This window comes from Phaseolus vulgaris, chromosome 7 (genome assembly GCF_051622355.1).
Source record: "Phaseolus vulgaris cultivar YP4 chromosome 7, ASM5162235v1, whole genome shotgun sequence".
Taxonomy (NCBI): Eukaryota; Viridiplantae; Streptophyta; class Magnoliopsida; order Fabales; family Fabaceae; genus Phaseolus; species Phaseolus vulgaris.
This window is the reverse complement of record NC_143504.1, coordinates 25950701-25976364: the sequence shown is the minus strand read 5'-3', so window position 1 is coordinate 25976364 and position 25664 is coordinate 25950701. Positions and strand designations below refer to the sequence as shown.

The following is a 25664-nucleotide window of genomic DNA, read 5'->3' as shown; positions in this document are numbered from 1 at the left end:
TATTGTTGTCTCCATAGGTCACATGCCCTTCTTACTTGAGGATAAGGTTGACAAACTTAGATTTCTCCCCTGTCATGTGCTTGGAGCATCCATTGTCCAGGTACCATATTGATTAGAGTTGATTTTAGGATTGTTCATTGTTATGGTGACACTTTACTTAGATTTGGATTTTAGACAATTAGAGGTGATAACCTAAGGAAAATCCCCACTAGACATTAACTTAACCAAGTGGTTAAGTAGATGTGAAGGTTCATTTCCATAAGGCAAAGAGAAAAAGATGTGAATAAGGTGATGATGAATGTATGCCGAAACTTAAAGGACAAGGAAGATACAAACATGAAAAGGAATGGATAAATGGAAAAGATCATGAAAGAAGGACTTATGGATGGTGGAGCAATGGTGTATCATGCCACTTGATGGGGTAGAACCACCAAGATAAGTCAGAGGGGGCGCCATTTGAGAGCATCATAACCCACAAGATAAGACCAAATTGGAGGAGACTCACTCACTCACTACTCACACAAAAATTGTGCAGAATTTCTTTACTATAATTTCAACTTGTAAATACAAAGAGGGAGGCCTCCTATTTATATGATGAGGAGTCTTGGAAAACAAGAAATGAGGGTAGAAGGGGAAAAGGAAAAGTGGTGCGGTTTCTAGGGTAGACTTTGGTCAAAGCCGCACTATGTACATCATTCTACAAGCTAGGGTTTCCTTTCTACCCTAATGGACTTCTCATACGCCCATTCTTATATCTTCACCTCCTATTTATGCTATCTAGACCTACTCTACGAAAATTACAAAAGGAGAAACCAACTGATGCTCAGCACCCAAAGTCTGTGCTCTGCTTCTAGTAATCCTCTCAGGTATGGTGGGTGTTGAGGTCATGGGTTGGGTTTGGATCTTCATCATGGGTAGGTTCCCTTTCTCCTTGGTCCTCATCATGCTCCCCGAGTGGGAGGGAATTCGTCCACGAATTTGGAGGACCTGCAGAAAAGGGAGTCAGATCACTGGTATTAAAAGAATGACTACATAAGTACGTATCAGGCATAGGCATTGTCATTAATCCTCTTGATGACCTGAAAAGGACCATCACCGCGTGGCATAAGTTTGGACATCCTATGAGTAGGGAATCTATCCTTCCTCAACTGTAGCCAAACCCAATCCCTGAGTTCAAAGATCAATGCCTTGTGCCCTTTGTTGGCATGCTCGACATACTTACCTACCTTCCTTTCAATTTGCTGCTTGATGTGGTGGTGCAAGTCTTTAATAAAGGAAGCTTTTTCAAAACCATCTTTGCACAATACCTCATCAAGTACAAGAATAGGAAGAATGTCAAGAGGTGTGAGGGGATTGAACTCATAGACAACCTCAAAAGGGCTCTGGGAAGTAGTAGAATTTATACTCTATTATAGCAAACTCAATATGAGATAGTAAATTTTCCCACACCCTTAGGTTCCCAAAAATAAGGCACCTTAACATTTGACCCAAAGTTTTATTAACCACTTCTATTTGACCATCAGTTTGGGGATGGCAAGTAGTAGAAAACAAGAATTTAGTTCCAAGTTTTCCCCACAAAGTCCTCCAAAAGTGACTTAAGAACTTTGAATCTCTGTCGGATATGATACTTCTAGGAAGCCCATGCAAACGGACTACTTCCTTAGATAAGAGATTTGCAATAAAACAAGCATCATCTACTTTGTGGCATGGAATAAAGTGAGCCATTTTAGAAAAATGGTCCACTACCACAAAGATAGAATCCATACCCTTTGATGTCTTGGGAAGACATAAGATAAAATCCATGGAGATGTTTACCCAGGGCATAGTTGGGATGGGAAGAGGGGTATATAAACCATGGGGTTGCACTTTAGATTTAGCCTTCCTACATGCTATGCATTTGTCACAAAAGCTATGTACGGATTTGCACATGTGTGGCCAAAAGAAATGTTCATGCAATGTATCTAAAGTTTTAGCTACCCTAAAGTGTCCCATAAGATCACCCTCATGTGCCTCTCTAACAAGAGATTGTCTTAAAGACCCATGGGGAACACAAAGTCTTTTTCCTTTCAAAAGAAAACCATCATGGATGAAAAAGTCTTTGTGCCCTCCTTTTAAACACTCTTGATAGATAAGAGAGAAATCAAGGTCATCTTTATAGATTTCCTTTATGTGATCAAAACCTAAGTATTGAACATCCAAAACATTTAGCAAGGTATACCTTCTTGAAAGAGAATTCGCAACCACATTTATTTTACCTTGCTTATGTTTGATCACATAAGGAAATTGTTCAATGAACTCCACCGACTTAGCATGTCTCTTGTATCACAAACTCCTTTGGAAAAAGGTAGTGTTGCCAATTTTTCAAGGCTCCAACAAGAGCATAAAGTTTTTTATCATAGGTGGAGTAGTTGAGATGACTCCCCTTGAGTTTCTCACTAAAATAAGCTATGGGGTGACCCTCTTGAAGGAGGACAGCCCCAATGCCTATGTTTGAGGCCTCACATTCTATTTCAAATGTCTTAGCAAAGTTAGGAAGGACTAAAATGGGGGCCTTAGTCAATTTTTCTTTCAAATTTTCAAAAGCTTCAATTTGACCTTGTCCCCATTTAAACACCACATCCTTCTTTACTATGGCATTTAGAGGTGCGACAATGGTACTAAAGTCTTTCGCAAACTGCCTATAAAAACTAGCAAGTCCATGAAAACTTCGTACCTCACTAACATTGGAGGGTGTTGGCCAATGTTGAATTGCTGCAACCTTTTCCTTATCTACATACACCCCTTTGGAACTCACAACAAACCCTAGGAAGTCTATATGATCTAGTGCAAAGATACACTTAGCATACAAACTCTCCTTCCTAAGGGTTTCTAACACTTGCCTAACATGCTTCTCATGATCCTCTAAAGACAAGCTATAGATATAAATGTTATCAAAATAGACCACTACACACTTGCCAATGAAAGGCCTTAAAACATGGTGCATGAGTCGCATGAAGGTACTTTGAGCATTGGTCAAGCCAAAAGGCATGACTAACCACTTATGTAAACCAAACTTGGTCTTAAAGACGATTTTCCATTCATCCCCTGGTTTAATTACGGGGTTATAACCACTCTTAAGATCAATTTTGGTAAATATTTGAGACCCATGTAATCCATCCAACAAGTTATCTATTCTAGGAATGGAATGCCTATACTTGATGCTTTTGTTGTTTATTGCACGACAATCCGTACACATCCTCCAAATCCCATCCTTTTTAGAGACAAGAATCACAGGCATAGCACAAGGACTCATGCTATCTTGTACCCACCCCTTAGCTATTAATTCCTCTACTTGTTGTTGAATTTCTTTGGCCTAAGTTGTGTTGGTCCTATATGCAGGCCTATTTGGTAAAGAAGCACCGGGTATGAAATCTATTTGTTGCTCAATGCCCCTTAGAGGAGATAAACCTTTTGGGGGTCTTGAAAAACATCTTCAAATTCCTTTACCAAAATTGCTAAACAAGGAGGACTATCTAACGCCAACTCACTCTCAAGGGTCCTAGGGAAAGCTATGAAAATGGTCTTTTGGGAAAGCATTTCCTTTTTTACCTCTTGTGGGGAAATGAGAAGGCTTCTCTTCGAATTATTTTTTTCTTTTTCTTTCTCTCTCTTTTCTTTCATTTTAAGTTGGTCCTCATGGACTTTCTTTGGTGAGAGAGATTTTAGTGTGACCTTATGCCCATGGAAGTTGAAAGAAATTTTGTTGATAAGGCCATCATGAAGAGTTTTTATATCATATTGACAAGGCCTACCTAAAAGAATATGAGTAGCTTCCATAGGTACAACATCACACAAGACCTCATCCTTGTATTTGCCAATAGAAAAGGCTATGAGGACTTGCTTATTAACTATGATCTCCCCTTCTTCACTTATCCATTGAAGCTTATAGGGCTTGGCATGAGAGATAGTAGACAATCCAAGTTTATCTACTACTCTTGTGCTAGCCACATTCGCACAACTCCCCCCATCCACTATTAAAGAACACAACTTATCATTAATGAGACATCTAGTATGGAAAATATTTTCTCTTTGACTTTCATCAAAGGGCTTTAAAACTTGGTTTAGCATTCGTCTCACTACTAGTAAGTCGCCTTCACATGGACTCTCACCCTCTTCCTCACTTGAGGATCTAGAGGAATTGGGAAACCTAGATCTTTGTGAACTATGGTCACTTAGAACTACCCCTTCATGCACCATCATATTATGTTTGGAAGGACAATTTGAAGCAATGACACCAAAAGCTAAACATTTAAAGCATTTTCTACTTGAGGTTTTAGTTGGGGATTTAGGAGTGGAAGGTGAGGGTCTAGAATCCCTAGGTTTGTAAGTGGACTCTTTAAAATTGGATGGAAAAGTTGAAGAAGTTTTGTTTTTGTTTTTCCAAGAAGAGTGGTAAAAGCCAACATTATGAGATTTTTTAAAAGAGGTTTTCTTTGAAATTTGTGATTCTACCTTGATGGCAAGGTGAACCAACTTTTCTAAAGAGGTATACTCATAGAGTTCTACCACATCTTAGATATCCATTCTTAGGACACTTACAAATCTAGCCATGTTTTATTCCTCACTTTCATGCATGTCAATCTTGGTTAATGTCGTTTCAAGTTCCTTAAAATAAGCATCCACACTTTGTGTTCCTTGTTGAAGCCGTTGGTGCTTCAACAAGAGCTCTTTCCTATAGTGTGGAGGCATAAATCTAGCGCGCATGCATAATTTCAAATCCTGCCAAGAGACCACGACTGGCCTCTTGTTTAAACCAATGTCCATTATAGTTTTGTGCCACCATTGCTTGACATAATCCAAAAATTCTAAGGAGGCTGACTTAACTTTTTGGTCATCTTGGAGCTCATGCACATTAAAGATTTGTTCTACCTTAGCCTCCCATCCTAGGTAAAATATTGGGATCACCTTCCCCACTAAAACTAGGTATTTTTACAAATGGTAAAGAAGGCTTTGCCACATTTTGACGCCTATCATCAACATGATGCACCCTCCATTCGTCATCTTCTTCATGGCCACCATAATTTTGATAACTTCTTGATTCATGCCTTTGATGATGTCTTCTTCCTCTTTGGGGTCTATCATAGGTCGATTCTAGTCTTTGGAGTCTTTCCTCCATTTGCCTCATCTCTTCATCCTTTTGGGCTATAGTTCTTTTGGCCGCTGCCAATTCTCCCATAAGGAATGCCTTTTGGGGAGATTGGGGTTTAGAAGATTCTCCACTTAAAATATGAGCCATAATAAACAAACAAGAAACATAAGTAACAAATAATTAAAGAAAAAGAAGTGAGTAAGAAAGTAAAGCTTGCGACAATTGTAGAAAAGCACACTAAGCACTCAACAAACAAGATTTCCTCCCATAGCTAAGGTCTTTCTTGTGGTTGAAAAACTCTCAAGTGAAAAATGTCAAAGCCTCAACACTTGCTCAAGGTAAATTCACCATAAAACTTGAGGAAAGAAAGAAAAGACAAACAAGAAAAGCTTAAACAAGAAAAGACTAAACCAAATTTGAATCAAGAGATTATGACAAAACTTTTAAAAAAATGACAAGCAAGAAAAGGCACACAAAAAGAATCTAAGATACTTACTAAACTTTTAACTATGAAACTTTTCTTTTTAGAAAAATGCTAAAACAAAAGGATAAAACGTTCCACAAGGTTGAAAACAATTTGCCAATCAAGTTGAATCCATTTTTTGGAAAATGATTTTCTTTGCAAAGTGATAACCAAAGATGCCTTTTAAATGTACTTTGCTGTTTTTGCGTCACTTTTTTTTAAAATACCTTTGCTGTTTTTTTTTATACTAATGGTGACCTATGGAAAGAAATGGCCATAGCTTGCATCATGCATATTTTTCAAGAACTTGCAATTTTCACATAAAAAAATTGGTTGGATTCAATATAATTGAACACTTGAAATCATGTGTTTGGAACTTTAAATCTACTTCTACTAAAACAAGTTTCTAATTACTTTGCAAACTTCACAATTAAAAGCAGGTAAGTAGAATCAAAACAAGGACTCCTAGAACATTAATGAACATAAGACTCAAAGTAAAAATGGAAGATCAATAGAAGACATAATAAGAAACATATTCAAAATGAAAAATGCTATGAATGTAAAGAAAGGTCGGAAAAAAAAATCTGCAAGAAATAAGGTGCTGCAAAATAAAATGCAGAAAAATAAAGACAAGAATGTAAAGGTACTTGAATTTAAAGACAAGAAAGTAAAGGTACTTGAATTTAAAGACAAGAATTAAAGGTGCTAGAATGTAAAGAAATTGTAAAGTGCCAAATCAACTCAAACAAGTTAAGCATAAGAACCTAAGCTCTGATAACAACATGATGTGAGTTGATTTTAGGATTGTTCATTGTTATGGTGACACTTTACTTAGATTTGGATTTTAGACAATTAGAGGTGATAACCTAAGGAAAATCCCCATTGGACATTAACTTAACCAAGTGGTTAAGTAGATGTGAAGGTTCATTTCCATTAGGCAAAGAGAAAAATACATGAATAAGGTGATGATGAATGTATGTTGAAACTTAAAGGACAAGGAAGATACAAACATGAAAAGGAATGGATAGATGGAAGAAATGATGAAAGAAGGACTTATGGATGGTGGATCAATGGTGTATCACGCCACTTGATGGGGTGGAACCACCAAGATAAGTGAAAGGAGGTCGCCACTTGAGAGCATCATAACCCACAAGATAAGACCAAATTGGAGGAGACTCACTCACTCACTACTCACATAAAAATTGTGCACAATTTCTTTAATATAATTTCAACTTGTAAATACAAAGATGGAGGCCTCCTATTTATAGGATGAAGAGCCTTAGAAAACAAGAAATGAGGGTAGAAGGGGAAAGGGAAAAGTGGTGCGGTTTCTAGGGTAGAATTTGGTCAAAGCCGCACCATGTACATCATTCTAGAAGCTAAGGTTTCCTTTCTGCCCTAATGGACTTCTCATAGGCCCATTCTTATATCTTCACCTCTTATTTATGCTATCTAGACATACTCTACGGAAATTACAAAAAGAGAAACCAACTAATGCTCAGCACCCAAAGTTTGTGTTTTGCTTCTAGTAATCCTTTGAGGTATGGTGGGTGCTGAGGTCATGGGTTGGGCTTGGTCATCATCATGGGTAGGCGCCCTCTCTCCTTGGTCCTCATCACATACACTGATTTTCTAACAAAGAATCTTGCATAAGACAAAATCAAGTACCAAGATTTGCTCCCCTTACAAATTTGGGTTCATGAGCATCAAATGGATCCTTTGAACCCTTAGGATTCTTGGGAATCCACTTCATAACACCTTTAGGAACATAAAATTTCCTAATTTTACTGAACCTAACAGAATTTCCTATTTGCATGCAGTAAAAACATGCAACAGCCAGTTGTTTCGACTTTTCAATCGATTATTTTTCTGTTATAGTAGAATAAGGCTTTGAAATTCCATTTTTCTTACTCTGTGGATAGAAACCCAAACTAGATTTTCCAAAAACACAATTTTGAGATGCTAGAACAGTCTCAAAGTTTGATTTTCCTTTTGAAAGCTTATCCACTATTTTTACAAGATAGTGAATCTTCTTTTCAAGAGATTCACAGTTTTCACAGACACTAGAGTTACACTTGCAATAAGAGTTTTTATAAATCACTTCTAGATTTTCAAAATCATTTTTCGAATGTTCTAGCTCTTCTTCCAGTGTTTTAACTCTAATTTCCAGCCAATTATTTAAGTCTTTCAATCGATTGTTCAATAGAGTCAGTCTATTAGCATGTGTTTCCTTGAAAGCTTCAAGAAGCTGACTATAATTTACAACATTAACTGAGGAATAGGAGCTTACACTGCTTGTGTCGTTTTCTCCCTTGGCCATTAGACACAAATTTGCTTCTTCTTCTTCACTTGAAGAGGCACTTGATAATGATACATCATTGTCATCCCAAGCAATGTAGGCCTTTTTTTATTTTCCCTTCTTTTCAAACTTCTTGCTGGACTTTTTCTCTTTGCTTTCTTTACTAGGACATTCAGCTTTTATATGTCACTACTCATCACATCCAAAACATGTATATTTGTTAGTATTGAAATCAGTAAGTTTCTTACTAACACACTTGTCAGTGGTGTAATTTTTACTATTGTTCTTCTTTAAGAACTTGATGAATTTCTTTGACAGTAAGCTAAGTGTTTCTTCTTCGTTGTTATCACTTGAATGTTAACAGTTTCTATGCCCAACAACCTTCAATGCAATTGTCCTCACATGCTTGTCCTCATTCTGTTGAATACTTAGCTTGTTCATTTCTAACTCATGTTCTCTCAGCTTTCCAAACAATGAGGCAGTGGTCATGGAGGTTAGATCCTTTGATTCAGATATGGTAGTGACCTTGGACTGCCATGATCTATCAAGGCACTTGAGAATTTTGATATTAAGTTCCTCTTTATGAAATGTTTTCCCACGACTCATAAGATGGTTTACAATATGAGTAAATCTTTTTTGCACTTCTACAATTGTTTCTCCCTTCTACATTTTGAACATCTCATATTCTTGTACAGGAGTGTGCTTCATTGCCCTATTCGCATCATTGGTGCCTTCATGAGTCACTTCAAGAGTATCACACATCTCTTTTGTTGATTCACATTGAGACACCCTGAAAAACTCGTCAAAACTTAGGGCATATGTGATAATGTTCTTAGCAATACAATCATATTGGGCCTTTTTACTTTCCTGCTCAGTCCATTGGGACCAAGGTTTTTCATAAATTACTTTTTCATCTTCAAGCATAGGGATAAAAGGATTATTTTTAATTGCATCCCAAATACCTTTTTCAATTGATTCAACAAAGATTTTCATCCTTACCTTCCAGAATTGGTAGTTTACACCACAAAATAGTGGTGGTCTATTTATACCTTCCCCGAAAGGTAGTTTATCAGCCATAAAAACATATTTTTAGATCAAAACTTGAGTAAATTTCAAGAACCTAGCTCTTGATGCCAATTGTTAGAATTGTTGGCCTAAAACAAGAGGGGGTGAATTCTTTTTGAACGTTTTTCGCAAACTTTGAAGGTATGGAGAAAGCCAATGAAGAATCAAAGCCAAAGGAATGAAAATGCTCAAGTTACAAAATTGTTTTAGTTGATTTCTAGAAAATCAACCAGTTGTTTATGCGATTCAACCGGTTGTTTTTATCAACAGTTTATAAAAAGAACTTAAAACATATATAATTGAGATTAGGGAAAGAGAGAATCACACAAATAGATTTATACTGGTTCACTCTTACACCAAGTAAGAAGGATAAAATTCCACAAATAGACTTACTTAACTTTTAACTATGAAGTTTGATTTTCTTAGAAATTGTAAAATTAAGAAGGACAAAATCCCACAAATATGAAAACAATTTGCCACATAAAAAGAATCCTCTTTTTAGCAATTTTGAACTTGAAAAGTGAATTGCACTAACTTTGTTTTTGTCTTTGTTTTTTTTTATGGATTCAAAATGTCCATAATCTTGGCATGCATATTTTTAATTCACTTTCAATTCTCGCAAATAGATTGGGATTCAATTCATATGGTCACTTGAATTCTTTATTTGGAACTAAATCAACTACCACTTAAACAATTTCTAATTGTTTTTAGATCTTCGCAATTAAAGTTAAAATAAGCATAATGGATTTATAGACTCCTAGAATACTAAGAACATAAGACTCAAGCAAATGAGGTAAGGTAAAAAAAATGACACAAAATAATTCAAAAGTAGAATTTAAAGTGTTTAATGAATAAAACGGCGAAATTGTAAATGACAAGAATTTAGAGACTGAATTTAAAGGTGCTGAATTGAAAAGCGAAATTTAAATTGCTTGAAGATTGAACATTTTATGGGTTGCACTTTGTTTAGAATTTTTTGAATTAGCAATTATGGTGAGAAACCCAAAAAATATTCCCACTAGACACAAACTTAACCAAGTGGTTAAGTAAGTGTGAAGGTTCACTTCTAGAGGGAAAAGAGAAAACACAATTATATGGTATTGATGATAAAAAGGTGCAGAATTAAAGAACATATAATGGAAAGAAAAAACATGGAAACCGAATAAGAAAGGAAGAACTCAAGAACATAAAAAGCAATGGAAATGGCGTAAATAAGAAAGGAAAAAGATGAAGAGATGAAGAAAGTTTGTGGGAAATGGAGCAAGGAATCACGCCACTTGGAGGGTGAGAGAATTCCTAGATAAGTGGTGAGGAGTCGCCATTTGAGGTGCACTACTCCCAAGATAAGACACAAGAACAATTTAGGAGACAAAGCTCACTAATCACTCAAACAGAGTTTCTCTTCTATATTCAAATTCAAGTGTAAATAACATGAGGTAAGGCACCCTTTATATAGGAGGGAGTGACTTGGAGAGAAAGAGTGAGAGGGGTAGAAGAGTCACTTGTTAGAAACCTTTTAGAAGGTAGGTCAAAGAAACCCTAAACCTATGTGAACATGTCATGAAAGTGTTGAACTTAGGCTTTGATGTCTCCAAATCCAAGAAGATTGCTTGAAGACTTTGTTGTTGCTTGTGTGTGTGGGTTATGTATAGTTTGGATTTGTAAATCCACTCATAGATTTGATCCAAGGTTGCTTTATTCAAGTTCTTTTGAAAAAGGTGTTTTCTAAAGAAAGTGGAAAATCAACTTATTGAATTGTCGTTTCAACCGGTTGTTTTACACTTAGTGTTTTTGAAAAGAATTTGAAAAAGCTTGAAATTGGTTGAATTTGTTGTCAAGCCAATTCAACCGATTGTTTTGTGTTTTCAATAAGATATTTTTTAAAATTCTTAACAGAATTCAGTTGGACTGATTTAATTTGTTATGTATTTTAAAAATGATTTGGTTTTTTGCATTAAATGTTTTTAACAACTAATTGGAGTATATATAATTTGTTTTACGCTCCTGGTTGTTATTGATTCATTAGAATACTTTCAAATAAAGTTTTTCCAAGATTGCTTCAAGCTTTGGATTCTTTCTAAGAGTGGAATATGATTGTGTTGTGCTTCTACTATTCAATCTGTGATTATATCAGGTGTTATCATTCTTTTTCTCTCTTGACCATTGTATTTCTGTAAGAACTGTTGGTGTGCGGATTCAGAGGGTGTTCTGAATTCTGTGGTGTAATTGCCAAAGGTGGTGTGTGTTCTTGAAGGGTTCAAGATTAGCACTTTGGTGTGTGTGTTGTAATCAAAGTGTTTGATTGCTTATTGGAATACTCAGAGGTTTTCTGGGGACTGGATGTAGCTCTTGGCTAAGAGTGAACCAGTATAAATTTCCTGTGTGAATCTTTCTATCCCTTATCTCTTTAAACCTGTTTTTGCTTTAAGTTTATAACTGCTGCTATAAACAACTGATTGTTTCGCAAAAACAACCGGTTGATTTTCTGTTGTTAAGTGAAAACTCTTTTTAAAATCAACAGAACATATTTTTGGTTGATTAATTCTCATTGGCCTTCATTATACCTTCAATATTTGCGAAAATCCTTCATAAACAATTCACCCCCCTCTTGTTTAAGGCCTACAACTCTAACAGAAAGGTGGGCTTGACACAAGCCCAAATTAATAAGCACGCCCTACTCAAATTACTAAGCAGACCCTACTCTATCTTATTATTTTATTTGGACCCCCAAAGTGAGCCCAATTTATTTACATAAACTTGTCTTTTACAAAGACCAGAAAAAATAAATTTGATGCTCTGGCCTATGTCCAGTTCTTCTTCTGTTGTGGTCATTTTGAAGTTTGGTGAGGCCTTGAATTGGATGCTGAGATGATTGACTTAATTGTGAAGTTTTTGTTGTGTCGTTAGTCATTCGTTTGTCAAAATGGTTTGTATCACTTCACCACATCACCATGATTAAGTAATGGTTGCAATGTTTGTGTAATTCTACGACAAATACCCTATAAGTATGAATGTGATAATATTATAACAAAATTAACAGAAATGAAAATGTTATTAATGGTTCTACATACCAAAGTAAGATGTTAAGGATGTGTCTCCTGAGGATGAGTTGCCACTGGTCTGTGGGCAGGTGCTTATGAGGGTATGAGTACAGGACGCTCATCCTCCACCAAGTCAATGACATATGGATGTGATACCTATCGAAACCCCTCCATGTACTGTTGAACGCAGGCGCCAGGATAAGGTGCTACGTCCTTATCCTGTATGACATAATCATTGAAATGTAACCATCGTCGGTCCATTTCATTTGTAGTGGGATCATCATTTCTAACTATAGATTGGTGCTAATGGATCATCTGCACATATTCATACTAACGAAGAACACGTTTCGACAAGTGCAATTGTCTCCAATTTCCAAGCCTCATATAACCAGAGAATAACGATATTCACTCAAATGTACATTTTTCCCTCTTCTCGTCGTATGGGGAAAACCGAATGCAAGCTGGTGTCAATGTATCTAGCTGCAATCGGACAACAAAAATTGAAGTAACTTTCCTTGGTTCATACATCCTACACTATAGTTGGTCTTCAGAATACTGGGGTTGCATATGTCTCATCCCTATAGACGAGAAATGCTCATAAATCCAACCCTGCAACAATGTCGTAACCAGCTAGTTCTCTAGTCTTTGCGTAACTACAATCTCCTAACTACTGATAAATGTGGGTTAATGCAGCTGCCACCCAAGCATATCCCTCATTCAGCCTGAAATCGACAAAAAACCCAAGATATATCACACTAACTGAAGTAGCACCCTTGTCTGCAAAGATAGCGCAACCAACAAGGTGAAGTAAATAAGCTCTGGCAGCTACAGTCCACTGTCTCCTTGAGCATGTGTCCTCATACACATCTCTCAACCAACTAAGGCGCACATGAGCTCCCCGACAATGTCTTATCTCTTCAGATGCAACTCCGCGGTCAACACGGAGGGATTCTACCAACAAATCATTCGTTGCATTTGCATCTAAGGTCTGGTGCGTGTAAAATTGGCTGAGAATGGGCAAATGCAACAAATTTGACACATCATCAAGAGTGATGGTCATCTCCCCGATAGGTAAATGAAATATGTTTCTCTCTGCATGCCACCTCTCTACAAAAGCACAAAGCAACCCTTGTAAATTCTCATAACTAGCATAAACCAGACCACCTAAGCCAAACATGTCTACTATAGCTTCTATGCGCTAATGAGGTGCTCCTAATTTATTTATCTTTCTCCCATGAGAAACAACCTTCAACTCACCACGATCCTACAATAATCAAGATATATCATTAATAAATACATACATACATAACACACTCAATTAATGTTCATTACTTACCAAATCATCCTTTAACTGTCTGGCCACATAATCTTCATAATTAATCAATAATGACTTATCCACTGGCCCTCCTGGATAGCCTTCATCATCAATTTCAACTTCTTTTTGTTCAATATAATCTTCAAAGTCCTTATTTGGAACTGAAGTACTAGGACCACCACGCCTTCTTCTCACAGATGCAGTTGGTCGCACACGGTCCAAATTAAAAGATCCTTCTCCTCTAGTCCTCACCATCTTACTATTCATAACATCAAATCAAAAACAAAATTGGTCAAAAAAAAAAAATAGATAGATTATTAAGGGTAATTTGAGAAACTAATCATTCCAAACTAAAGACCAAATAAAACATTGTTCAGTTATAATAACTAAGTGCACTAAATCAAAACTACAAAGCTAAAAGTAATGACTAATTTCGTAAAGAATGAAAAAAATTGATTTAGTCCTAAATGTGTAACAAATTTAAATTAATCACTAATATTATAAGGCCAATTTTGAGGGTATAGATAGTAGGAACATCATTGATGGCAATGGACAGAAAAAAAAACGCACATATATTCACTTCTAGATTTCCAAATCCGAAACTACTAAAAAACGCATTCCATATGTGCTCATCCGCGACTCATATGAATATTAATATCCAGAACTAATCAAGCAAAATATTCTTTTGGACATAACCATCCAGAACTAAATTGGATATACACATCTGGAACACATTAACACAGTTACGGATATACATATCCATAACCTACAAAAAACGCGAAAACTAACCGTTTTGCGACGATACTACATTAACTCTGTGGTAGCATCACCAAAGTCCACCTCAAGGAGCTCAATCAACAACATTGATGTTGATGTAAAATCCAACATCACAAATGAACAAAATTGTCCAACTATGGAGATATGCAGCAATGTAGACACATCACCCGACGTGATGCTCATCTCACCATCAAGAAGATGAAAAGTGTTGATGTCACGGTGTCACCTTTCCACAAAGGATAAAATGAGACCCTTATCAACAGTCTCATAACTAATGTTGCAGAGGAGCAACAATCCGATGTTAAGCATCATGACCTCAATTTAAGGACGAGGGATCCCAAATTTACTTAACTTTTGCCCATGGGAAACCAACTTCAACTCTCCTCAATCCTAAAAGAAATATGTTAGTGTTTGTAATGGTAAACAATAACACATGACCAAATATAATTGAAATTTTTATTTCTTACCTCACCTCCTAAAGTCTTAGGGTCACGTTATCAACATAACTCAATAGTTAGGAGGTATCAAAATGTTTACCAATGAATATGTGTTTCTCATCATGTATTTTTGTAGTTCTTGACAACACATCACCACAAATGTCAGTGACACCTTTTTCCCTATCTCTTTCATGGATCAACATTGTCGGTCTATGTCTAGCTTCGCCTTAAGATGTCTCGCCTAATCATATCTCTTCCAAATGTCAAAATACCAAATGATTTCATTAAGAGTCTTTCTTTTAAAACAAATGTATTTTGGATTGTGCCTTCCAAAATGCATTTCCAGATTTGGAAATGGATTTCGGATTGTACATTACACTTTAAAATACTTTTTAGATTAAGTAATTTAGAACTTTCCTGAATCATCCAATCCGGAATAAACCACCACCTTGAAATAAACCACCACCTTGAAAAACGAAGAAAGAATAAAAAAAACCAACATGTTAAAGCAGCAAGGCGGGGCAATGGGATTCGAAACCAAATGGGATTTGAAACGATTTTTGAAAGAGTAACATTATTTCAACAAGACCTCTCACACAAAAATGGAGGTGCACACTGGACACAAAGAAGTTCAACGAAGGAGAAAAATGAAGTGAGTAGAAAAGAAAAGAAATAATTCTTTTAAATAAATGTAAAACAAAAAATATATTTAACATTTCAGCAGTCACTTAAAACCATGAAGATACAAAATGTAATGTCAGTAAAGATGATATACATGTTAAGCTGAATTAAGAATTTTAAAGGGTAACTACAACGCATTCATTTAATCCTTATCTAGTACCTATAATAAAATAACATATTTCTTATTAAGACGACAGAGAAATATAAGGACTGTGTTAATACATTAAATCAAGTTCGCGTGGCCTAATGGATAAGGCGCTCGCCTCCGGAGCGGGAGATTGTGGGTTCGAGTCCCATCGTGAACGTACGTAACTACGAATTATTTAGAAATAGAAATGATTTTACATTTCGTAATTCGATATATTTTTAATGTTTAGAAAAAAATTATACCAAACCAACACTCATATTTTAAAAGGCTAATTCATATTTTAGTTTTTTAGAAAATCTTTTTTGAGATATTCACCAATCATAAAATATTTCAAATTATAAAATAATAAATTTGACTTGGTTTAATTAAGTTACATTAAAATGGATTGAAATTAGATTTATTTATTTTATAGTTGAACTAAGTAATTTATTGTTTTAAAATTAATATAAACACACTTATATTATACAGTTGAGTTTGTATAGAACAAATTCTTATATACCTCTTGAATAAACTCTCAATTTACCTTTTTTACGACAATATCTTAACGTATGACTTATACACCTACTTATGGTTATGTTCTATTTTCTTATGGTTATGTTCTATTTTCTTAAAGTATTATTGTGAATGTCATAAACTTTTTATATTGAATTTTTCTCAAACAATATTCAACCTTGTCACTTAATCATTTGGTATTCAATAAATAAAATTAGAACTTTTATGGATGTCCATTACCTTTCTCAACTATTAAGAATTATTAAGAATTTTTGTGAAAGTTAGTTGCTTACAACATGTATGTATTCCACTTGCACTATCCTTTCACTCTTTTTGCACCTCACTCTTACTTTTCTATTGTCATTTTTTATAATCCTCATATAAGAAATTCTTACCAAAACTATATTTTATTCACAATCCCAACAAAATAAAAACATTGAACTAAAAAAAGAACACATTATACTATTTATTATAACATGCACACTCATCTTGTAATAGAACTAGAGAATGTCCAAAATGATAGTGTTATTACTGGTATTTTTCCAAAGACAAAAATGTTGTTATTTTCTATGAAAAATAACTTTTATAATTAAAATTATTTACATTTAAAACCACTCAGCAACATCAATATCAACAATCACACACCTATATTACTGCCACTCCATTTTCTTCCACAAATTATCATGAGAAATTTAACAAAAGAGTGACATTTTTTTTAAAATGACACCTTATTAAAAAGTTTTAAAAAATGAAACAAAATTGAGAAAAACTAAACAATAATAAAATAAATAAGTATATTAAACCTTAATATTAAGTATTGTGACAATATTATTACATTATTAACTAATCATTTATCACATCATAAATGTATTTTATGTTTTTAATTGCTCATTTTTAAAACATTATTTAGTCCTTCAATTTTTTAATTTTTATATTAGTTTTATTTTTGTATATAAATTTTACTTCTAGTTTCAACAATTTTTCTATCTGTCTTAGTTTCTTAGCTATGTTGACCATTTTTTTAGTTTCTCTTATGAAATATCGCAATTATAGTGTGAGAACCACAAGTTTTTCCATAAAAGGATATTTGGTTTGACGTAAAAATAAGACATAAAATATAGTTGGTTTTAGATATTTTTAGAAGCATTGCGTACATACTTTTTTGGCATATAATAATTTTACTAAGATTATGATCCTGCCGGTTGACCTGAGTGCAAGAGTTTTGTCACGTCAAAGGTCTCTCCTCTTGATCAGCTTCACACCACGTTAGCATTTGCTCCTCACGCCCTAATTCCTCGCAAGAACCTGAAGAAAATAAAGTGGCGCTGCTACGGCCGATCGCGCTCCAACGTTCAAGTCAGTGACAGAATCACCAAAAACTCAGAGAGAATATCTCAACTCAAGGAACCGTGCGCAGTGAATCTCAGTGTACTAGAAGGTATTCTGAAAGCGTACCTCAAAAGTCTGTTAAGTGTTCCTTATATACCTGAGCATTTTCTCTCTCCTGACGGTTACACCTCTGGTCACGTGGCTCACATCCAGCTGTACACGTGTCGCTATCTGGAGCCTCCTCCACTTGAGCGTCACTTCTACTCTTCAAGCCATTTGACTAAGTTACCCATACAAGGAGTAACTTGGTGCACAACTTTCCTTGGAGCGCGACCCCCTTAAGTGGCGAGCACGGGGTGTCACCATGCACACCTTCTCTGTGGTCTCGCTTGCCGCTATCACGATCTGCTTCACTTGCACACCATGCATGTTCTGGGAAACTGTTCCCTTGCCCCGACCTCTGGCTAGGGAATGATCATCTGATAACCTCATCCTCCACTGCTGCGTGACAAGCATATCACTAGTCCCCCGTACTTGTACCCCTTGGAAACCTTAAGCAAGCTTTCCTGATCTTTCGGCGATGTGCCCCTTTCGGCGGTCTCTAACCACCTGATCTCCTAGTACTCACATATGGCGACTATGACGCAACTCTGGTGACCGTTGGTTACACACACTAGAGATCGGAGAACGCCAAGTCAACGATCGACGACTACACAGACTTCCCGATGTACTTCCCTTCTGTCAGCCAGGTGTCCCGTTCAACACGCCTATATTATCGCTTGCTGCCACGTCATCACTCCCGATTACCTGATCGGTACACAAGAGGCGCCCACCGTGGGGCCGTGTAAAACGTGTTTCCCATCCACAGCGTGAGTTTCTTGAAGTTTCTGCAGTTCTTGTGTGGTTGTGTGCTGGTGCAACCATTTTCGAAGTTTTTCACCGTTTGTGCGAGTTTTCAATCGGTAAATGGAGGTTTTTACCGTTCGTTCGAGTCTTCGATCGGTGAATCGGGAGTTTTGGTGGAGAAGCAAGAGGTTCGTGTTGAGATTGCGAGTTTCTGTGGAGGTTTGGACATCCGAATCAATCCGTGTTGTTGCGGTTGCGTTCTTGGAAGTTCTTCGAAGTTAAAGAAGTTTTGACCGATTGGTTGCTGGATCGATCGTTCCGCTGGTGAAGGTTCTGGTCGTTGGAGTTTGATCTGTTGGTATTTCATGAGAAAGATGAGAAGTACGCGTCCAAGTCTCGTTGTGCCAACAGCTAAAGAAAGCGCCATTACCATGGCACAAATGATGGAGATCATGCGCGCGTTGCAAGAGAATGTGGAGGCGTCGCGCGTCGAGCAAGCGAAGATGCACGAAGACCTGGTCGCCTCTCAGGCCAGAAACGAGGAACTCAGCAAGGTCACTGAGGAATTGCGTCAAGCTCTTCACGAGCAGAGAGGACGCGCAACCGATGAAGAAGTTACACCGTCATCGCCGCCGTGCGTCTTTCCGATGCCGTTTGCTCAGGCGATCACGGATACGGTGATCCCTGCGAGCGGGTAGCTGTGAAAGCTTCTTTCACCGGCGTGGAGGATCTTGAAGCACATCTCACTGCGTTCCACACGCAGATGATGCTGCCAGGAGGCTCAGACGCAGTTTATTGCAAGATGTTTATGAGCACACTCCAAGGAACAACGCTGGAATGGTTCGTTAGCCTGCCTACAGGTCACATAACCAGTTTCCAGCAGTTCTCAAAGCTTTTCGTCGACCAGTATATCGTGAACAAGACGCCACCTAGGGTGTCTTACGACTTGTTCAACGTAAGGCAATATCAGGGAGAGTCCCTCAGGGACTATCTGAATCGTTTCGGAGCACAGATGGTCTGCTCGCCTGCCAAGGACGAGCAGATGTTGGTATACGCCTTCAAAAAGGGCGTACTGCCTGGACCTTTCAGCGAGGCGCTGATTAGGGGCCACCCTGCCACGTTTGCTGAAGTTCGGCGACTCGCTGTGGCCCACATCGCCGATGAGAGCGAGGTTGCAGAAAAGAGAGGGAACGTGGCTCCTGCTAGGCCACAGGCCCAAACTAGAATTCAGTCGCAGAGGGTGCTGGAGACGGCGGCGGCCAAAAAGGATCAAAGGACTCGCCATCCTTACGATCCAAAGAAAAACAAGGGGAAGGGTCCAGGGCGCCCTAAGGAGTTCAATCGCCCCCCGAGGTACAAGTTCGTCATGGGGTTGGCGGACCTGATCGCCATTCCCAACATAGCTGTCAGGCTTAAGGTGCCTGAGAAAGTCTCAGACAAGGTGTTGGGACCAAAACCGGACGCATGGTGTGAATTCCACCAAAGTTTTGGTCACTCCCTTGATTCGTGCTTGGCCCTGGGTTATCAACTCGACGATTTGGTCAAGAGAGGCTTCTTGAAGGACTACCTGCTGGACAAGAGAACGGGGCAAGCGTCGAGCTCCCAGCCGGCGAGCAGTGAGGGCCAGCAGCATGAGGTGCCCACTCACGGCGAGATCCATACCATAGCTGGAGGTTTCTCAGGGGGTGGATGCACTGCATCACAGAGGAAGAAATATGCAAGGTCTGTGATGGCAGTGGAAACGTTTGAAGATCACTCACCGGATGTGGACATCACGTTCACCAAGGGGGACCTCAGGGACGTTGTGCCTCATGACAACGATCCCATAGTTATCTCGCTAGTCACGGTGGGAAGGAAGGTCCACCGGGTGCTGGTGGATCAAGGAAGCTCGGCAGATGTCATGTTCTGGCCGACTTTCAATAAGCTGCAACTACCCCTTGACCAGTTAAGGCCCTATGGAGGATGCTTGTATGGGTTTGTTGGCGACCAGGTGGAGGTCAGGGGGTACATTGAATTGAGAACTACGTTCACGGACGAGGCGACCTCGAGGACGGAGAAGATCAAGTACCTCGTCGTGAATGCCCCATCGGCGTATAACATTCTGTTGGGAAGGCCGACCCTCAACAGAATAGGAGCTGTACCCTCAACAAGGCACATGAAAGTTAAGTTGCCATCAATGGAAGGAGTGGTGATCACCATAAAATCGGACCAAAAGGAGGCAAAGAAATGTTACGAAAATAGCCTCAAGACTAAGAGGTCGGTGAGTTACATCACCACAACGCCGCCTCCCGGTGTGGAGCCCAGACTAACAGAGGGGCGAGTTGTTGACACGGCGATCGGGATGATCACCGAAGGCGATGAGGTCATGATAGACGCCGAGGTGGAGGAAAAGAACGCCGGTCGGGAGGAAGAAGCAAGAAACCGCCCAGAAGAGGCTAGGGAGTCGGGAATCGCCAAGGCGGTGATCGCCAGTGAAACCCGGCCCAAACCCGTCGAGGAGTGACTCGAGAGGGAGATCGGGGGCAAGGTCTTCAAGTTAGGAAGATCTTTGGAAGGTGAGACACAAGACCAGATCGCCAGGGTGATAGAGAGGCATCTGGACGCTTTTGCATGGTCTGCCTCAGACATGCCGGAAATCGATCCCGATTTCTTGTGTCATCACCTAGCGATGGACCCTCAGGTCAGAACAGTGCGGCAGAGAAGAAGAAAGTTCAATGAGGAGAGGAGACAGGCGATTAGGGATGAAACGCAGAAGCTCCTCGCCGCAGGCCATATCAGGGAGGTCCAGTACCCTGAGTGGTTAGCTAATGTCGTGCTGGTAAAGAAGAGCAACGGGAAGTGGCGCATGTGCGTCGACTTCACGGATCTAAACAAGGCTTGTCAGAAGGATTCATACCCATTGCCAAGTATAGATGCCTTGGTCGACAGCGCAGCAGGATGCAAGTTGTTGAGCTTTCTAGACGCCTTCTCAGGGTACAACCAGATAAAGATGCATCCCATGGATGAAGAAAGGACCGCCTTCATGACTGAGAGATCGTGCTACTGCTACAAAGTGATGCCCTTCGGACTGAAGAATGCGGGGGCCACGTACCAAAGGTTGATGGATAAGGTAATCGCACCGATGCTAAGAAGGAATGTGCAGGCGTACATAGATGATATGGTCGTGACTTCGCTAGAAAAAAGCAAGCACATCTCAGATTTGGAGGAGTTGTTTACCACAATCGCCAAGTATAAATTAAAGCTAAATCCCAAGAAGTGCATTTTTGGCGTGGAGGCGGGGAAGTTCCTGGGTTTCCTCTTGACTGAGAGAGGAATTGAGGCAAATCCTGATAAGTGTGCTGCCATCTTGGCGATGAGAAGCCCGGCTACCGTGAAGGAGGTGCAGCAGCTTACAGGTCGGATGGCCGCCCCATCTCGTTTCGTATCAGCTAGTGGAGAGAAAGGTCATCCGTATTTCCAATGCTTGAAGCGAAACAATAGGTTTGTCTGGACGAAGGAATGTGAAGAAGCTTTCGTAAAGCTTAAGGAGTATTTGGCGAGCCCGCCGGTTCTGTGCAAACCTTTGGTGGGAACGCCTCTCAGGTTTTATTTTGCTGTAACTGAGAAGGCGGTGAGTGCAGTACTCGCCCTAGATCAAGATCACACCCAGAAACCTATTTATTTCGTCAGCAAGGTGTTACAAGGACCGGAAGTAAGGTATCAGGCTTTGGAGAAAGCCGCCTTGGCAGTAGTATTCTCGGCGAGGAGGTTGCGCCACTATTTTTAAAGCTTTATGGTGTTGGTGATGACCGACTTGCCTATCCAGAAAGTCTTAAAGAAGCCTGATGTAGCTGGGAGAATGGTGAAGTGGGCAGTGGAACTGTCGGAGTTCGACATCAGATACGAACCCCGAGGACCGATCACGGAGCAGATTTTCGCTGATTTTGTGGTCGAACTCTCTTCGGAAGCAGCTCAGGTTTAGGGGGACGACTTTCGTTGGGTCCTTTCGGTAGATGGGTCGTCCAACCAGCAGGGCAGCGGTGCTGGAGTCATTCTAGAAGGGCCCAACAGCGTGCTGATAGAACAGTCCCTGAGATTCGCCTTCAAAGCCAGCAACAATCAAGCAGAATATGAGGCGTTGATTGCAGGTATCTTGCTGGCCAAGGAGATGGGAGCTAAAGTGTTGGTGGCCAAGAGTGACTCATTGTTGGTCACGGGGCAGGTAACAGGCGAGTTCCAGGCCAAGGACCCACAAATGGCGGCTTACTTGGAGTATGTGCAGGAGTTGAAGGGTTCCTTTGTCTCATTTGAGGTGGTGCATGTACCCAGAGAGCAAAATGCCCGAGCTGACTTGCTGGTCAAGCTCGCCAGTTTGGGCAAGGGGGGTAGGCAGAGGACAGTTATCCAAGAAACTCTGAAGACGCCTAGAGCATTTGTGGCAGACCACCAGGTTCTTCAGATAAGTAAGTCGACGGAGAAAGTGGCGAGGAGTCACAGGTCCTTGACCCAGGAGACCTTGAGAACGCCGAGGATAAGAGCGTGCCCAGGGGAAAGGGGGAACATAGCACAGGTCTGCGCTACGCATAGGCCAGACACGTGGATAACGCAATACCAGCGCTGCCTAGCAGATGGCATTCTCCCGCTGGATCCGATGGAGGCTAGGAAGATAAAGAAGAACTCTAACAAGTTCACCCTGATCGACGGCGAGCTGTTCAGGTTTGGGTTTACACACCCACTTCTAGTATGTGTGCACGGAGAGAAATGCACAAGAATTATGGCCGAGCTCCATGAAGGTATATGTGGGAGTCACATCGGGGGTCGAGCTCTGGCTGCAAGAGCTCTCCGTGCAGGTTATTACTGGCCAACGATGAGGGAGGACTGCAAGAAGTATGCTCAATGTTGCAAGCAATGTCAGCAACACGCCGATTGGCACAAGGCACCTCTAGAAAAGCTAAAGTCAATTTACAGCCCTTGGCCGTTTCATACTTGGGGAATTGACATTCTGGAACCCTTCCCATTGGCGGTCAGGCAGATGAAGTACTTGGTAGTGGCGATTGAATACTTCACCAAGTGGATCGAAGCGGAGCCAGTAGCCCAGATCACCGCACATAAGATCGAAAGCTTTGTATGGAAGAACATCGTGTGCCGGTTTGGTGTGCCTAAACGCCTGGTGTCGGACAATGGGACTCAGTTTGCAAGTCACCTGTTGAAGAAGCTGTGCGAAGAGGTGGGAATACAGCAGGTGTTTGCATCCGTTGAGCACCCACAGACGAATGGCCAAGTGGAGTCTGCCAATCGGGTGTTGCTGAGAGGTTTAAAGAGAAGACTAGAGAAAGCTAAGGGATCAGGGGCTGAAGAGGTACCCCGCATAGTTTGGGCGTACCATACCACTGAACAGTCAGGAACCCACGAGACCCCGTTTAGCTTGGTTTATGGATGTGATGCGATGATTCCAGTTGAAATCCAGGAAAGCTCGCCGAGATTCCAGAACTTTGTGGCGGAAGACTCGAACGAAGAAAGAAGAATGAATCTGGATTTACTAGATGAGGTCAGGGAGGAGGCGAGAGTGAAGGCCGAAGCGGTAAAGAGGAGGATTGAGCGAAGGTATAACTCTAAGGTAATGCCAAGGCAGTTTAGAGGAGGCGACCTGGTGATGAGGAAGGCCCATCAGTACGAGATGGAGAACAAGTTATCGCCTAAGTGGACGGGACCGTTCAGAATAACCGAGGTGCTCGGGAACGGCGCCTACCGCTTAGAGACGTTAGAAGGAGGGGCGATTCATCGCACTTGGAACGCCACACATCTCAAATTGTATTACAGTTAAAGCCTTGTAAGTAAAGACGAACATGAAGAGATTTACATGCTTTCTGTTAAAACAGTTTCGAGGGGGCACTCTTTTTTCCCTAAGGAGGGTTTTTAATGAGGCCACCCAATAAAGAAGAGTTTTCAAGTTTGAAGTTTCTGAGATTGCATGTTAAAACATAGTTAAAAGTTTTAAAGTCCCCGTCGTCTTTCGGCGATCGGCGGCAATAGTTAAAAAGTTTAAAAGACCTCATCGTCTTTCGGCGATTGGAGGCACCAGTGATGATTAAAGACCTCAATGCTCTCGTGCGTCTTGAGGCAAGAGAAGAAGTCCTCCTCGCCTTTGAGCGAGTGCAGGCAAGAACAGAGGAAGTCCTCCTCGCCCTTGAGCGAGTGCAGGCGAGAACAGAGGAAGTCCTCCTCGCCCTTGAGCGAGTGCAGGCGAGAACAGAGGAAGTCCTCTTCGCCTTTGAGCGAGTGCAGGCAAGAACAGAAGAAGTCCTCCTCGCCTTTGAGCGAGTGCAGGCGAGAACAGGTTAACAGTCCTCAGTGCATCCAGGGGGGAGGAGATGCACACCCCGGGCAAGTTGAGGCACTAGAGAAAGCCCTTCTCACCTCAGAGTGAGTTCAGGCAAGATGAAACTGGAAGGCCAAGGGTGTTCATGACCTTAAACGGCGGGAAGGGAAGGTTGATGGAAAACGCCTTTTCCCCTTTAAGTGAAACATCAATATTGACCCAATAAGATCGGATAAAACTTCTACGCCTGCGAGCGGTGTGAAGATGGATAAAATCCTTCCCGTCTTGAACGGGTTCAGGTACGGCGTGAAGGGTGGAAGAAGTTGAAAGAGAACAGAGGTAGGTTCGTAAAGAACACCTCACTACCCATATCATTGTTCTAAAACTCAGATGAGGGAACCATGATCAGGTTATACAAAGAAGGGTGACATCGCCAGAACCCAATGGCGATGACAGACGAAACGTGAACTTCACTTGGCAGATCAGGTAAGCAGTGTTTAGAATATTAAATTGAGTTAAAAACCTGTTGCCTAGCAAGTGACTTTGCGGTAAGGTATGTTGCCTTCAGTTCACGAGTTTTATTGAATATCATCGCCGAAGTGTTGGTAATTGCTCAAATTTACTTTGTGATCCGATCGGTCATCGGTAGTCGATGACGTCAGCAGCAGAGGACCACGTGGACCACTCGCAGGGTGACACGTGGACCAAGTGACAGAGAGATCAAGGAGACGATCGCCAAGAGCGGTGATCGGGGGTCAGTAACCAAGTGACCATCGACAGATCAGGCGGCAGAGAGGTCAGGGGACAGATCACCCAGAACGGTGATCGGTGGTCAGTAGCCAAGTGGCCACCAACAGACCAGTTCCCAGACTCACGCCTGGGGGCAGAACGCGAGAAGTAAATGGAGCACTGATCAGTCATCGGGTGCATTGTCATCGGGGTCTCGTGTTACACGCAGTTAAACTGGGATTGAGGTTCCCAGCGAGAGCGTTACGCATGAACCTCGCATGAGCACATCCCAGGGAATCATGCACGAGAGTGGCCTGAGGGAACTAGTAAACCAGTCAGTGATTGGTGATTCCCTCAACCCATTACGTGCGTGACACCGTGTAGGGTAAGCCGTTTACGCAGGGAGCAACGTCTGGTGAGTGTGCCTAGACCAGCCACACCTGGCGTTCTCCTGAGAGTATGCGATTTACCCAGATGGAAGAAATATCCTAAGTTACTCTGCAAGGGCGTAACTTAGGCACACAAGAGAAGTGCTAGAGCCCTTCCAGTAAGTGACACGTGTGTGGTTAGATGTGAGTCGCATGCCTCCACGTGTCATCATCTGAGAGGGGTGTGG

The 25664-nt window shown here is 40.5% G+C and overlaps 1 non-coding gene across 1 annotated transcript; it reads left to right on the top strand.

Annotated features, from left to right (window-relative positions):
• Positions 1 to 15438: 15438 nt before the first annotated feature.
• Positions 15439 to 15511, top strand: TRNAR-CCG (transfer RNA arginine (anticodon CCG)). Its single transcript has one exon. It is a non-coding gene; the product is annotated as a tRNA-Arg (tRNA).
• The last annotated feature ends 10153 nt before the right edge of the window (positions 15512 to 25664 follow it).